A 14278-nucleotide genomic window follows, 5' to 3' on the forward strand; every position below is an offset into this window, starting at 1 on the left:
AAATAATCATTCAATGGCTCAAAATAACGACCCGATGTCATCTGCTCAAGCGGAAGGAACTCAAGGAAATCCTCCTCGACAAATGTCCATTCAGATGTATTTTTCGCAAATAACACAATACCTTCGTTTCACCGCTCAACAAATGACCGAACTTCGGCAATCTCAAAGTGCTCTCGAGGCACGTGTCATTAGTTTACAACGTGAGACTAATAGACCTGATGAGCGACAGGGTGAACCATCATTTGTCGTTAAGCCATTTACGAGAGAAAAAAAGGAAAGAACCGAAGAAGCAACGGAAAGAGCACGACAACAAAGCTAAAGTTGCCAACCATAAAGGTCAGATTCCTAATGTCCTTCAGGTCTATACACATCATTTAAGTAATTGTCAATGTTCTTTCCCTCACTATGTATTGGGTCCCAATGATTTACTACGTGCAAACGGGTATATCAATGGATCTTCCGTACAATTTTTGTTTGATTCGGGAAGCTCACACAACTTTGTGAATGATCGTTTGGTTCAGATATGGGGAATCCAACCCACCGTAAGTGATCACACCTATATAGTGCACTTGGCTGATGGAAGAGTACAATACATCAACGAGACGATTCATTCATTGGGAATTTCTATTGATACTTATCTAGAGGAAATAGACTTCCATGTAATGAATATTTGTACCACCAATGTAATACTGGCTTATCCCTGGTTTTATAATAAAAACTCTTCTTTATTTATTGATTGGGTTCATCATTCAATAACATTTGTACTAAAGGATTGTACTCATTTTATTCAATGTGTCAAAAAACAATCCCTCTCAATTGTTTCCTCATGTCCATCAATATCTGAGTTATCTTGTTCTACTCTATTTTATTGTGTACTTGATCCGGACATTCACGTTTACAATATCAATATTATCTCGGTTCAATTAACATATTTTGAACAACAACGACTTGATGAAATCTTAAATGATTTTCGTGATGTTTTTCCGAGTGAACTACCAGATGGTTTTCCTCCTAAACGTAATTTAGATCATCGTATAGATATTGTACTTGGCGTTGCACCAATAAGTATACCTCCTTATCGCTTAAGTCGATCCATAGAGGATGAGGTATCTAAGCAACTCAAGGACTATTTATGAATGGGTTATATACGTTATAGTAAATCTCCATGGGGTGCACCTATTCTCTTGGTTAAAAAGAAAGAGGGCACATGGCGTATGTGTATTAATAACCGACACTTGAATAAAGTGACGATCAAGAATTCGTATCCATTGCCCCTAGGCAAACGATCTAATTGATTGTCTCCAAGGAGCACGGTATTTTACGAAACTTGTTCTCCGTACTAGCTATCATCAAATTCGTATAAGTGAGGACGATGTTCCTAAAACGACATTTCATACGCGCTATGGCCATTATGAGTTTTTGGTTATGCCTTTTGGTTTGACCAATGCTTCGACTACATTTCAACAAGAAATGAATGACATTATCCGAGAACAACTTAGAGAATTTGTCGTTATTTTCTTGGATGATATTTTAGTTTATAGCCGTACATTACAAGAACATGCTAAACATGTTCACTTTCTTTTACAAACATTGCGAGACAAACCGTTTTATGCGAAGATCTCAAAATGTGAGTTCTTCAAGAAATCAATTACTTATCTTGGACATCTCATAACCGAACGAGGAGTTGAAATTGATCCTTCTCACATCGAGAAAATCAAGCTTTGGCCCACTCTTCGGAATATTCGAGAAGTTCGATCATTCCTTGGTTTTGTCGGGTTTTTGCAAAAATCCCTTTGTAGTTACTCCCAATTAACAACATCGTTTACTGATCTTTTAAAAGGTCAAACGCGTAAGTCTACAAAACCTATTTTCTGGAATGCTACACTAGACCTCGCCTTTAAGGAACTCAAGGACCGGGTGTGCAAGGCTCCTTCACTTCTTTTACCTGATCCTTCAAAACCTTTTGAGGTTGAAACCGATGCAAGCAATTATGTTATAGGTGCCGTCTTATATCAAGATGGTAAACCAATAGCATTCGAGAGTAAGAAACTTGATTCTGCTCAATGTCGGTATACCGTTCAAGAAAAGGAATTATTTGCAGTTATACATGCGCTCAAAACATGGCGCCATTATCTTTATGGAAATCACTTTGTGGTAACTACGGACCACGAGTCCTTGAAATATTTTTGTGACCAACAAGACCTGAAAGGTCGTAAGGCACGATGGGCTGATCTCATCCAGGACTTTGATTTTTCCATACGATATCGTAAAGGTTCCATGAACACTGTCGTTGATGCACTAAATTGCACCCGTGAAGTTAACATGCTTAGCTTCACTGAAATATCATTAGATCTTTATGATCACCTTCGAGGAAAGTATCCTGATGACAATTATTTTGCAAAATACTGGGTAAGAGTTGAGTCTGGAATAGACACCACCACATCCTCGAAGGAATACTTCCACATTGCTAACGGTCTGCTCTACCGTAATGGGAAGGTTTGTGTTCCAGATTTACCCGAGGTAAAAAAGAGGATTCTTTTTTAATGGCATGATGCACCCTCAGCAAGGCACCTTGGAATACATCGCACACTCGTTCTCATCTCCACTCAATTCTATTGGCCTAAGATGCGCCCTGACATACATAGTTATGTGACTAAATGTCACCAATGTCAGGTTAACAAAGCCGAGCGACTTAAAGCCGCAAGACTTTACATCCCTTGGACATTCCCAATAATAAGTGGGAAAGTATATCCATGGATTTTATTGTTAGCCTTCCTCGCACCCAAAAGGCCATGATGCCATCTGGGTTGTGCTTGATAGACTAACTAAAATGGCCAGATTTATTGCTACTAAAACCACGGTAACAACTCCTGAATTGGTTTACCAATTCGTTGATGAGTTATTTTGTTTTTATGGGTTACTGATGGATATCGTGAGTGATCGAGATCCAAAATTTAATAGTGACTTATGGACGCAAGTCTTTAAGAAGTTAGAAACTACGTTGAGCATGAGCTCCAAGGATCATCCTCAATCCGATGGAAAGACAGAACGTGTAAATCAAATTATTCAGGACATACTTTGAGTAAATCAATTTTGGAGTTTGCTTATAACAACTCCAAGCATACAACGACGGGATATAGTCCTTTTATGTTGATGTATGGTTTTCGGCCACGAGCCCCGACTGATGTTAATATACCTCATGATGAGTTGCGAAGTACGCAAAACTTTCTTCGGGATATGAAAGATATGTTGCATATTGCACAAGATAATATAAAAACAGCTCAAGATAGAGCACGTTTTTATGCCAATCATCATAGGCAACCTCGTGTATTCAACCCTGGGCAGAAGGTATCTTTACGTGTACCTCACAATTCTAAGACATTGTCTAAGGGTAAGTGCGCTAAGTTAGCCCCATGGTTTTGTGGACCTTTTTACAATCCTCAAACGCATTGGGTCATCAGCCTATCATCTCGCTCCTCCTGATGGTGTTGAAATTCATCCAGTTTTTCATGTGAGTCGTCTAAAAGAACTTCTAGGTTCTGGTGACAATACAGTTACAATTGAAACTCTAGTTACTTTTGAAGAATTATCTTCTAAACCACATGTATCAGAAAGAATTCTCGATGTTAAAACAAAAAAGTTACGTACTAAAGAAATCCAAGAATTTAAAATAAAATGGATGGATAAATCAATAAAAGATACCACATGGGAACGCGGAAATTCTCTCAGAACTAACTTCCCTAACTTTCCATTGCAAGAGTGCAATTTTTTAAAGAGGGGGAGTATGTTACGAGCATGACCATATAATATCCCGTGGTGAGAATTTACCGTAGTATTCTATACACGTGGATAAGTGTGAGGGTTAAATGAGAGTGTAAAGAAGGGGAGGATTGCTTTTAATCCTCAGGATTGAGACAACCCATTAGGCCAAGTGTGAACTTGCTTGGGGGCCTTGGGTATCGCTATAAATAAGAGGCCTAGCTACCCTCATTTGATCATCTTGTTGACTACGTTGTCGTAGTGTATTTCGTACACTACGTGAAAAAGTAAAAATAATATAACCGATTTAATTACATATAAATAAATAAAATAAGAATATCAAGATATTTATCACGTGCATAGGGCAAGATTCAAACCTTGTACCTCCACGTAACCAAACCTCAACTTTACCATTATGCTACCTTATCTTTAGTGTTCTATAAATAGATTTAATAACTATAAGTGCTTTATTTGCGCCTACCTTTATTAAAAGGTAAACCATGCATTTTTAGAGTGCGTGAATATTTTATAGAAAAACGCAAGCAACTAAAAAGTGACTCATGCACATCTAGCGTGCATGAGCACTATATTTAGCAAATAAAAGCAAGGATTAGAAAAGCATCACATGCACATTTAGTGTGCATGAACATATTAGAAAAAGCATGTAGCTATGCTTAGTCTCTCCCATCACTATATAAGGATGGGGAGCACATTGTAGTTTTTGTTGATTATTTTTCTATAATGATCAATCAATCTAAAATATTCGTGGGATTCACGAATTTGCTAAAATAATTCTCTCTTACTACCTAAATATTGACTAAATATACTAAACTCGTGGGATTCACGAGATTCTTATCTTATAACTCTTTATACCTATTCTTTACTAGCCTTATTTGTATTTTTCTTTCCTCCTAGTCCAAAACCTCGGCGGTTCCCACCCGACTCACGCAACGATCCGGAGCCGAAAGGCACGACAACGTTGAGACTCTGTCTTGTGGTGGGTCACCTCTTGTAGCGAGCGCACCAACACCAGATACGACTCGACGCCACAACGGTGGTATGGGACACCGATCGAGGCTTGAGTCTATCTCGATCCCTTTGCTCGGGGGTGGTCGGGTGGATCGACACCCTTCTTTCTCTCTCTCCTTTCTATCTATTTATCTATATTCTATCATTATCTAATGCTTACATTAGTTCATGTCTCTAACAGCTGGGTGAACCTGGTGGTGACTCTCATCACCTTGTATCAAGAAGAAAACTTGTCTCTACAAGTGGTAAAAATAAGTATCTTGAACAAGGAGACAAGAAGGAAGGACAAGGGTGTCATGTCCCAATCAGAGGCAAATGTGTTGCAACATTCGGGCAGAGGAAGGAACAAACAAAGAAGTCCACAAAGAAGGGACAAAGTCCCATGCCAAATCCAAGTCCAGGGGTAAGCTTACATGCTTTTATTGTGGAAAACCTGGACATTTCCAAAAGGACTATCGACACCTTAAGAAGGACAAAGGTGTCTCAAATGATGTCAAGTCCAGGAAGATTTGTGATGAAACGTGTCAGGAACAATACTGAGACAGAGAAGGAATTAGTACTAAACGAAGGATTAGTACTATGAGAGGTGTAGAACTTCTTCGAGAGAAGGAAGGAGTGAGCGAGACGGAGAGAAAGAGAGAGAGAGAGAGAGTGAGTGAGTGATGATAAGAAAGATATGTATTATATAAAGAGAATATACAATGGTGGCTAAAAGGCTTAAGACTGGCGTTGAACCAAATTGGTTCAACATAATGCCTAGTGCCCTCTTTTATAGTGTTTTCAGGAGTAATCCTGAAGCTTCTAGAATGTTCCAGAGAAATCTGGAATATACACTAATTTCCTATAATAAAATGTAAATGAAAATAATATCTTACGTATTACAATAGATGGTCTAATGGTCAAGAGCTCGACCCATATAACCTAAGGTCATGGGTTCGAGTCTTGCCATATCATGACAAAACGGGCACTTCCGCCATCGCTACGAGCAAAGAAGAACTTCTGTTCATTTGTGAACAGGCAAGTGCAAATCTTGTAAATGAAGAGTGCACTTGGGTGATTGACTTTGGTGCATCGTTCCATATAACTCCCTTGAGAGAGTGCTTTTCATCTTACACAACCGGTGACTATGGCTATGTAAAGATGGGAGATAACTGTGAATGCACGATAGCCGACATAGGAAGTGTGTGTCTAACAACGTTGACTGGTTGTTGGCTAACCTTGAGGGATGTTCGACATGTGCCAGATATCAAGTTGAATCTGACATCAACTGGAAGAATGGATGATGAAGGCTACAATGGTAGTTTTCGAAATGGCAAGTGGAAGTTCTATTGGGGGAACCTCATAGTGGCCCGAGTAGAGAAACAAGGCACATTATATATGATGCAAGCCAAGTTGTGCAAGGATGAAGCAAATGTGGTTGCCGACTCGAGTGGAGAGATATGGCAGAAGAGGCTTGGCCATATGAGCAAGAATGGAATGCATATCCTGATTCCTAACTGACCAAAAACTCCTTCCAGAAGTCAAAGGAGTTCACTTGGAGAAGTGTGTCGACAGTCTGGTCGGAAAGCCAAACAGAGCAACATTCCACTCAAGGCCACCTAACAAGAGAGAATGTGCACTAGAATTGGTCCACACGGATGTATGCTATATGGATGCTCCATCGCATCGTGGTGTAGATTACTTTGTGACATTCATCGACGACTATAACAGAACATTGTGGGCTTTCATGCTTAAGTCGAAAGATTAGGTGTCGATCTTCAAAGAATGTTAGGCCAAAGCCAAAAGGGAGTCTGGTTGAAAGTTGAAGGTTGTCCGGACCGACGACGGTGGTGAGTACAGAGGACAATTCGAAGAATACTGCAAGGCCCAAGGTATTTGAGTTGAATACACACTACCTAAGATCCCTAAGCTAAATGGGCTTGTAGAGCGGATGAATTAGACGATAATGGGGAGAGTGAGAAGCATGTTGTCTCATGCAAAGCTGCCGAAATCATATTGGGCTGAGGTGATGTACACGACTATTTATCTTATCAATAGGTCTCCCTCAGTCCTCCTAAAGGGTGATGTTCCACAGAAGGTGTGGATAGGTAAAGATGTATCCTACCAACACCTGAAGTTGTTCGGATGTTTGGTATATATGCATGTAGCTAAGGATTAGAGGTTGAAGCTCGACAGCAAGTCGAAACCATGCATATTCCTGGGGTACTCGGAGGATGAGTTCAGTTGCAGGTTGTGGGACCTTCTCAATAAGAAGGTTGTGAGGAATCGAGACATAATCGAGACATAGTGTTTATGGAAGACAAGACAATCGAAGATTGGAAACAATAACAGTTAGGGTCGTCTTCTCAGCCGACTCCAAACACTGGATTAGCCGACCTGACACAGTTGACTAGGAGAAGGTAGCCAGTCGGAAGAATCGAATCCGAGTCGGTCGACTTGGAGCAACCGACTAATATATATGAGTTGGAGTCGACATATCTACGTGAGCCGATTGAGGCATATGAGTTAGAGTTAGTTGAACCCCAACAACCGATTGACATGCATGAACCCGAGCCAAATGAAGAGTCGATAGAGACGCCCGAACCTGGGCCGACTATGGAAGGTAGGAGATATCCACTTAGAGAGAGGAGAGAACCCACCCGATATGCTAGTCAATATGTCCTCTTGACTGATGAAGGCGAGCCAGGATGCTATGATGAAGCCATAGCTGATGAGCACAAAGAGAAATGGTTGAGAGCAATGCAAGACGAAATGGACTCCTTGCACGAAAATTATACTTACGACTTGGTGGAGCTACCAAAAGGTAAGAGAGCACTCAGGAATAAATGGGTCTACAAGGTGAACACTAGAGAAGTCGACATCACACACAAATATAAAGCCCACATTGTGGTGAAGGGATTTCAACAGAAAAAGGGTGTCGACTTTGACGAGATATTCACTCCAGTCGTGAAGATGGCATCCATCCGAATTGTTATGAGCATAGTTCTATTATGCATTTGGAGATCGAATAGTTGGATGTCAAGACAACATTCTTGCACGGGGAGCTAGATGAAGAGATCTATATGTAGCAGGCCGAAGGCTTTGTAGAGAAAGGAAAAGAGAACCTGGTGTAACAACTAATGAAAAGCTTGTTTGGTCTAAAGCAAGCTCCACACCAATAGTACAAGAAGTTCAAATCCTTCATGCTGGAACATGGGTTCCATAAAACACAAGCTGATCATTATGTGTTTGTAAAAAGGTGTGATGAAGGTGACTTCTTGATTCTCCTATTGCACACAAACTCAAGAAGATCGTGAGCTTAAATAAAGCCCTAGGCAAATTGTTTTCCATGAAAGATCTTGGACCGGCCAAACATATCTTGGGGATGCACATAGTTCAAGACAAAACTAAGAATGTGCTATGGCTGTCACAAGAAAAATATGTGACAAAGAACTTGGAAAGATTCAACATATTAGAAGCAAAGTCAGTCGGTTCTACATTGACTACAAACTGTGAGCTGAATGCCAAGCAATGCCCAAAAGGGGAGAGTGACAAGGCTGAGATGAGGAAAGTACCATATGCCTCGATTGTCTGCAGTTTAATGTATGCTATGGTCTGTACGAGACTAGACATAGCATTTGCAGTCAGAATAGTGAGCTGATACATGAGTAATCTAGGGAAAGAACACTGGGCAACAGTGAAGTGGATACTCAAGTACTTAAAAGGAACCTCAGAGGTATCACTAGTTACGAGAGAAGGTGGACGAGGAAGAGTTCATTCTTGTGAAGATCCATACCGATGATAATGAATTTGACATGCTCACGAAGAACCTACCTATGGACAGACTTAGAGTTTGTCGATAAAAGACTGGAATGACCGACTCGTCCCCATAGGAGTGAAGGGGGAGTTTGTTAGGAATATGTCCCTCCTATGGGAGCAGTCGGCAGTCGAAGCTATGAGAGAAGTCAGTAGTCGAACCGACAACCGAACACTAGATTGTCAATAAGATCGACAGGCGAGTCGATAGGGTGACAGACTGCCCTGAGGGAGATAGAGAGTCGACTACATCATGCATGCTCTAGGTTGAGGGGAAGGTCAACTAGTCGAGCTGACTGGCCGACTGGATAGCCGACATGGGAGTCGGCTAATTGGGTCGACTAGAAAATCGACATAGGAGTGGATAGTCAGCATATTAACTAGGATAATTATTGTTTAATAATAGTAGTAATAACAACTATATTTGTAAATAGCCCGTACTGTGTATGAGTATGACTGGCCAACTAGATAGCCGACATGGGAGTCGGCTAATTGGGATAACTAGAAAATCGACATAGGAGTGGATAGTCAACATATTAACTAGGATAATTATTGTTTAATAATAGTAGTAATAACAACTATATTTGTAAATAGCCCGTACTATGTATGAGTATGAATACACCTAGGGCAAACATAATGGTTAGAGTGTGTTGTGCAAAATATAACGTTGAGCTTCTACATAAAGCGTAATAGAGAGAGAGAGAGAGAGAGAGAGAGAGAGAGACGTGAAAGCGCGTCTGTGAGCGTCAATACAGTTCAGTGGAACTTGTCTAAACCCTAAGGGGTATTCTCTATGTTTTAGAGATTTGTAATCTTTTTCTCTCTGTACTCTTATCTGATATAGTGGAATATTTGTTCCCGTGGTTTTCCCTTTGTTTAAGGTTTCCACGTAAAATCGTGTATTGTGCATTTTGTTGTTTTCTGTTTACCATGTGAATATTTTAGTACATCTTTCTCGTCTACTAATGGTCCTTGTTCATCAATACTCACTAAGGATATTCAGCAAAAATTGATGGGTCTCACCATCGACAAATTGGTAGAAGTTCACTACTCAACTGAGCTGATCAGACAAACCAACCGATTGAGAGAACAAACCAAAAGAATCGGCCGAAACACTAGTCGGCCAAGAGGGAGGAACGATCGGTAAAGGTCGAAATGAAGGAATGATCGGTTGTTGGTCGGTGGCCGGAGTATGAAAAATAAGTGGGGACGAGTTGGAAGCGGAATTTAAGTATTAGTTATTATTAAAATAGAAACGAACAAATCCGGAAGAGTTGCACCAATCAGGTTCCGGACCGATTTGTAATCGGTTGCCGATAGGGTACCGTTTTGTAAACAGAACCGGATGCCTATAAAAGGATCCGAAGAACGATGTATTAAGGGACGGAATTAAAATAAGTGGAGTAGGCTTTAAGATTATTGTGTATCTACATACTTTCGGTTTTGTGCTTATTGTCTTATCTTACACGTGTAATCAATGCGTGTATATTGTTAATCCAAAACCGATCCAAACCAGTCAAATAAAATTATATCTGTGTCGGAAGCATTAACCCCGTAACCACCCCTTTGGTGAAGTGTGTTGTCCGCCGGAATAGTAACTGATGGACAAGAGCGTAGGAATAAGAAATAATATAAGATCATAACGCATGTAACGGTTCATGAAAGGGAGCGTGAACAACTAAATAGACCATGCGTATATAAAGGGCAGAAAACCTCTGATAGAGGGGGCGTGTATTTTGAAATGTAAAGAAGCGTATCGTAGTAGAATTCTATCTTCTCTGAAAATCTGTGTATAGTGACGACTAATCTACTGTGTATCTGGAACACCTGAGAGTGTAAGAACGTGAGTGTAACCACCGCTAAGGAGTCAATTGTAGCCGTCTCCCTTATACGCTGCTAGGTTACGGGGAACATTCCCCTACGTATTACACATAGACGCCACCATTCGTTGTTTCACAATCACTTGTAGGTCTAGGTCGAAGGACTGACCGCAGACCGTGTTCCTAATCGGTAACACTTTTGGCACGCTTGGTGATCTGTGTCTTCTCACAGACGAACAACGACGAATGGATGTTTAGCCGCAGACGCCCCAGAGAACCAACACGACAAGACCGGCCAATCACAAGGTCCATCACATGCTAGGTAGAGGAACGCGCACGGCAAAAGCCTCGCCCCAACGACCTCAGTACTACCTACCGTGATTACAAAGGTGATTCTTCGCTCTCCAAATACCTCGACGATACGCGGGGCGCACGCTCACCATAGCCATACTGTGGTCTTTCCCGACCCGCCATAGCCCCCAGCATGGCCTTTGCCTATCCCCGCTTTAACGGCGAAATCGACTCCGCAACCCATATTCTCATGTTCCTCAATGTCTGGAATGCGAACCACATGGTGCAGAGCCTTTCAGAGGCGGTAGCGCACCAGTCGAAAATGATGGATTTTGGGTTAACATTGGATGGGCGAGCGGCATTCTGGCATTCACAGATGGATTTACCAACAATCACAACCTTTGATTAGTTGTAGTCCGCTTTCTTGCGGTTATTCCATCGGAGGGTTCCACAACGCGAAATCCTCAGACAGTTCTACATGATTAAGCAATTGCCGACCGAGACGATCGCGGACTTCAGCTTACGTTTCCAAAATTTACGGCGGAAACTAGAACGGAGCCCCGCGGAGGACAAGGCTCGAGAGACATTTCTGGCAGCATTACGCCGACCCATACGGGCAACGCTCAACAACAATAGCGTGAAAGGGGAAACGGCGGATATGGTCATTGAACGAGCGTTACAACTTGAGTTGGACGATGAGGAGGAAAGGTTTTCTATGTCCTCCTTACACCAAGCGCTACCCCAGGACAAGGAACGCCAGTTTCGTCAAGCAATCCAGTGCATGATTTGCTTGAACTCGGGGCATTCTACAGTGGAGTGCAACATGCGAATCCACTGCCCAATCTGCCACTGGAAGGCTCACACAGTCGACCAATGCGAATACAATATGTTGAACAGAGCCGCTCCCACAGTATCCAGCATGGACACACAGCGTCCCCCACGCCGTACTGAACAAAGGAGGCAAGAAGACCGACCACGGTATGTGGATCACAACCCACGTGACGACTGGCACCACCGGAATTGCCGAAATCACAACGATTCCGAGGAAGACGAACCAGAGGATGAGGATTATCGTGGACCTCCGAGTTATGCTAAAGGGGGCCGACGCTATGAGAATCACCGGCCGGCAAACAAACGTAGCGGCTTCAATGGCTATCGTGGGAAGCCGCGGCAATATCGAGATCACTGGCATTACGACGAAAGCTCGGGAGATGAGCGACACCAAGAACCACGCCGGGACCAACAACAACCACCGCGTGCGTTTCGACAAACAAGGCCAGACCATGAGGAGCAAGTCGCACTAGGGGATCGGCACACACCACCAGGAGCCGAGAAGGGCGAATCAAGCATCCATTGTTTTATTTGTCAGCAGCCCGGACATTATGTCACGCAATGCTCAGCACGCAAGGGCAAGGGGCCAGCCGTCAATACGATTACGACGGAAGTGCAGCAAGTCACGACACGCCAGCAAACAAAAACGGTTGATTGGGCCGCGCAAGATGAGATACGACGACAAGCCCAGGCATGGGTGGAAAAAGCAAACGCGACCAATACAGAGCGCATGCAGAAGGAGTCCGCGAATACAAGGGAGCGAGCGGAGGACGAAGGACCGGTCCCGGACCCCATTTGGTAGGCATTAGCGGGCTGCAAGATAACGTTAACCATGGAGAAGTTGTTGCAACTAGTCCCACGTTTTCGCCAGACCATGGAAGAACGGGTGACGGGCATACCCGGGGTGAGCATCGCTACAAACCTTACAGACGTTAGCGACGGACCACATGTAGTAGATCACCACAACCCGGCTATTATATTAATATTACACAGACAGGAAATTCCTAGATGCGTAATCAATGGCGGCTCAGGTGTCAATGTAATTAGCGTGAAAACTTGCGAGCAATTAGGCATTTCAGAATGGGAGGCTTGCCCATTCTGGCTCTGAATGGCAGATACCCGCTCAGTACGGCCATTGGGGTTAATTCGCAAGATAGGCATTATCGTGGGCGGACACCGTTTCGACATCTCGGTGGTCGTCCTCGCCTTGGACGCCCCAGGGGCGTACCCAGTGCTTCTGGGTAGACCATGGCTTCGGGCAAAAAATATCAAGCAGGGCTGGCAACACAAGTGTATCAGTTTCCGACACGGACGAGCTAAGGTTCGCGTACCTACGGAAGGAAGCACGCCACAACCCAAGGGTATAACACCATTATACACAGAAGATATAAATATGTTGGCTGGGGTGGAGGATGCAGAATTAGAGGCATACTTGGATGAGCACCCTCGGATCATTCCGCTGTTCGAAATCGACGTCATCGCAACTGCGGCAGAATATGCCACGGCCACTATTCTCCACGACGAGGCTTACGAACCAAACCTAGAGTCCATATTGGAACTCAGCAGAGCACGGGCGGCATTCGAAAGGGAAATGGAAATTTCACAACGAGTCACCGCCTCTGCCTTGGAAGAAGTAAATGTGGGAACGGAGTCAGAACCCCGTTTCCTCTCCATCACAAAGGAATTAAGGCCGGACCAGAGAAACACGATGATCGCACTACTCAAGAAATATAAAGATGTGTTCGCTTGGGCTCACGAGGACATGAAGGGGTTAGATCCCAAGTTCTATCAACATAAGATCAATTTAGCAACCGACGCAAAACCCGTCCAGCAGCGCCGCTACCGCATGAACCCGAATTATGCGACCCGCGTAAAAGAAGAAATTGACAAACTCCTAAAGGCGGGGTTCATACGGCCAGTTAAACAAGCCACATGGTTAAGTCCGATAGCGGTCATTCCAAAGAAAAACGGCAAAATACGGGTATGCGTGGATTACCGAAAATTAAACACCGTAACCATTACGGACGCATTCCCTTTACCATTCACCGATAGCGTACTAGACGCCGTCGCAGGACATGAGATGTACAGTTTTTTAGATGGCTTCAGTGGGTATAACTAGGTACGCATGCATCCCGAGGACCAAGAGAAGACGACATTTGTCACGGACTGGGGAGTCTATGTGGTAGTCGTCATGATGTTCGGGCTAAAGACGACGCTGGCAACATTTCAACGGACAATTACGGAGATCTTTGGGGAATACATTCCGGCATTCATGCAAGTTTTTTTAGACGACTTTGTGGTATATGGGAGAACAATAGACCATTTTACGCACCTGCAACTGTGCCTGGAACGTTGCCGCACCGCACGCTTAAGCCTGAATCCCACGAAATGTGCTTTCGGCGTGACCAACGGGACTCTCCTAGGCCATATAGTCAACAAGGAGGGAATAGCGGTCGATCTGAACAAGATCTCCACGATTACGCAAGCCAAAACTCCGACAAACATGAATTCACTCGGCCGGTTTTTAGGACAAATACGGTGGCATAGTCGGATGATACGATATTTGGCGGACTTCGCCACGCCGTTACATGATGTTGTGCATCGGACTCCCTTCCAATGAACCGCAACGGAGGACAAGGCCTATGAGGCACTTAAGATTATGCTCACATAGGCCCTCGTCGTACAACCACCAGTTTGGGCGAAGCCATTCCACGTGTTCGTCGACGCCTCAGACATAGCAATAGGAAGTGCGC

Source organism: Azolla caroliniana, unplaced genomic scaffold (assembly GCF_043228905.1).
Source record: "Azolla caroliniana isolate FFs.n. ecotype wild unplaced genomic scaffold, voAzoCaro1.0.p SCAF_1, whole genome shotgun sequence".
Taxonomy (NCBI): domain Eukaryota; kingdom Viridiplantae; phylum Streptophyta; class Polypodiopsida; order Salviniales; family Salviniaceae; genus Azolla; species Azolla caroliniana.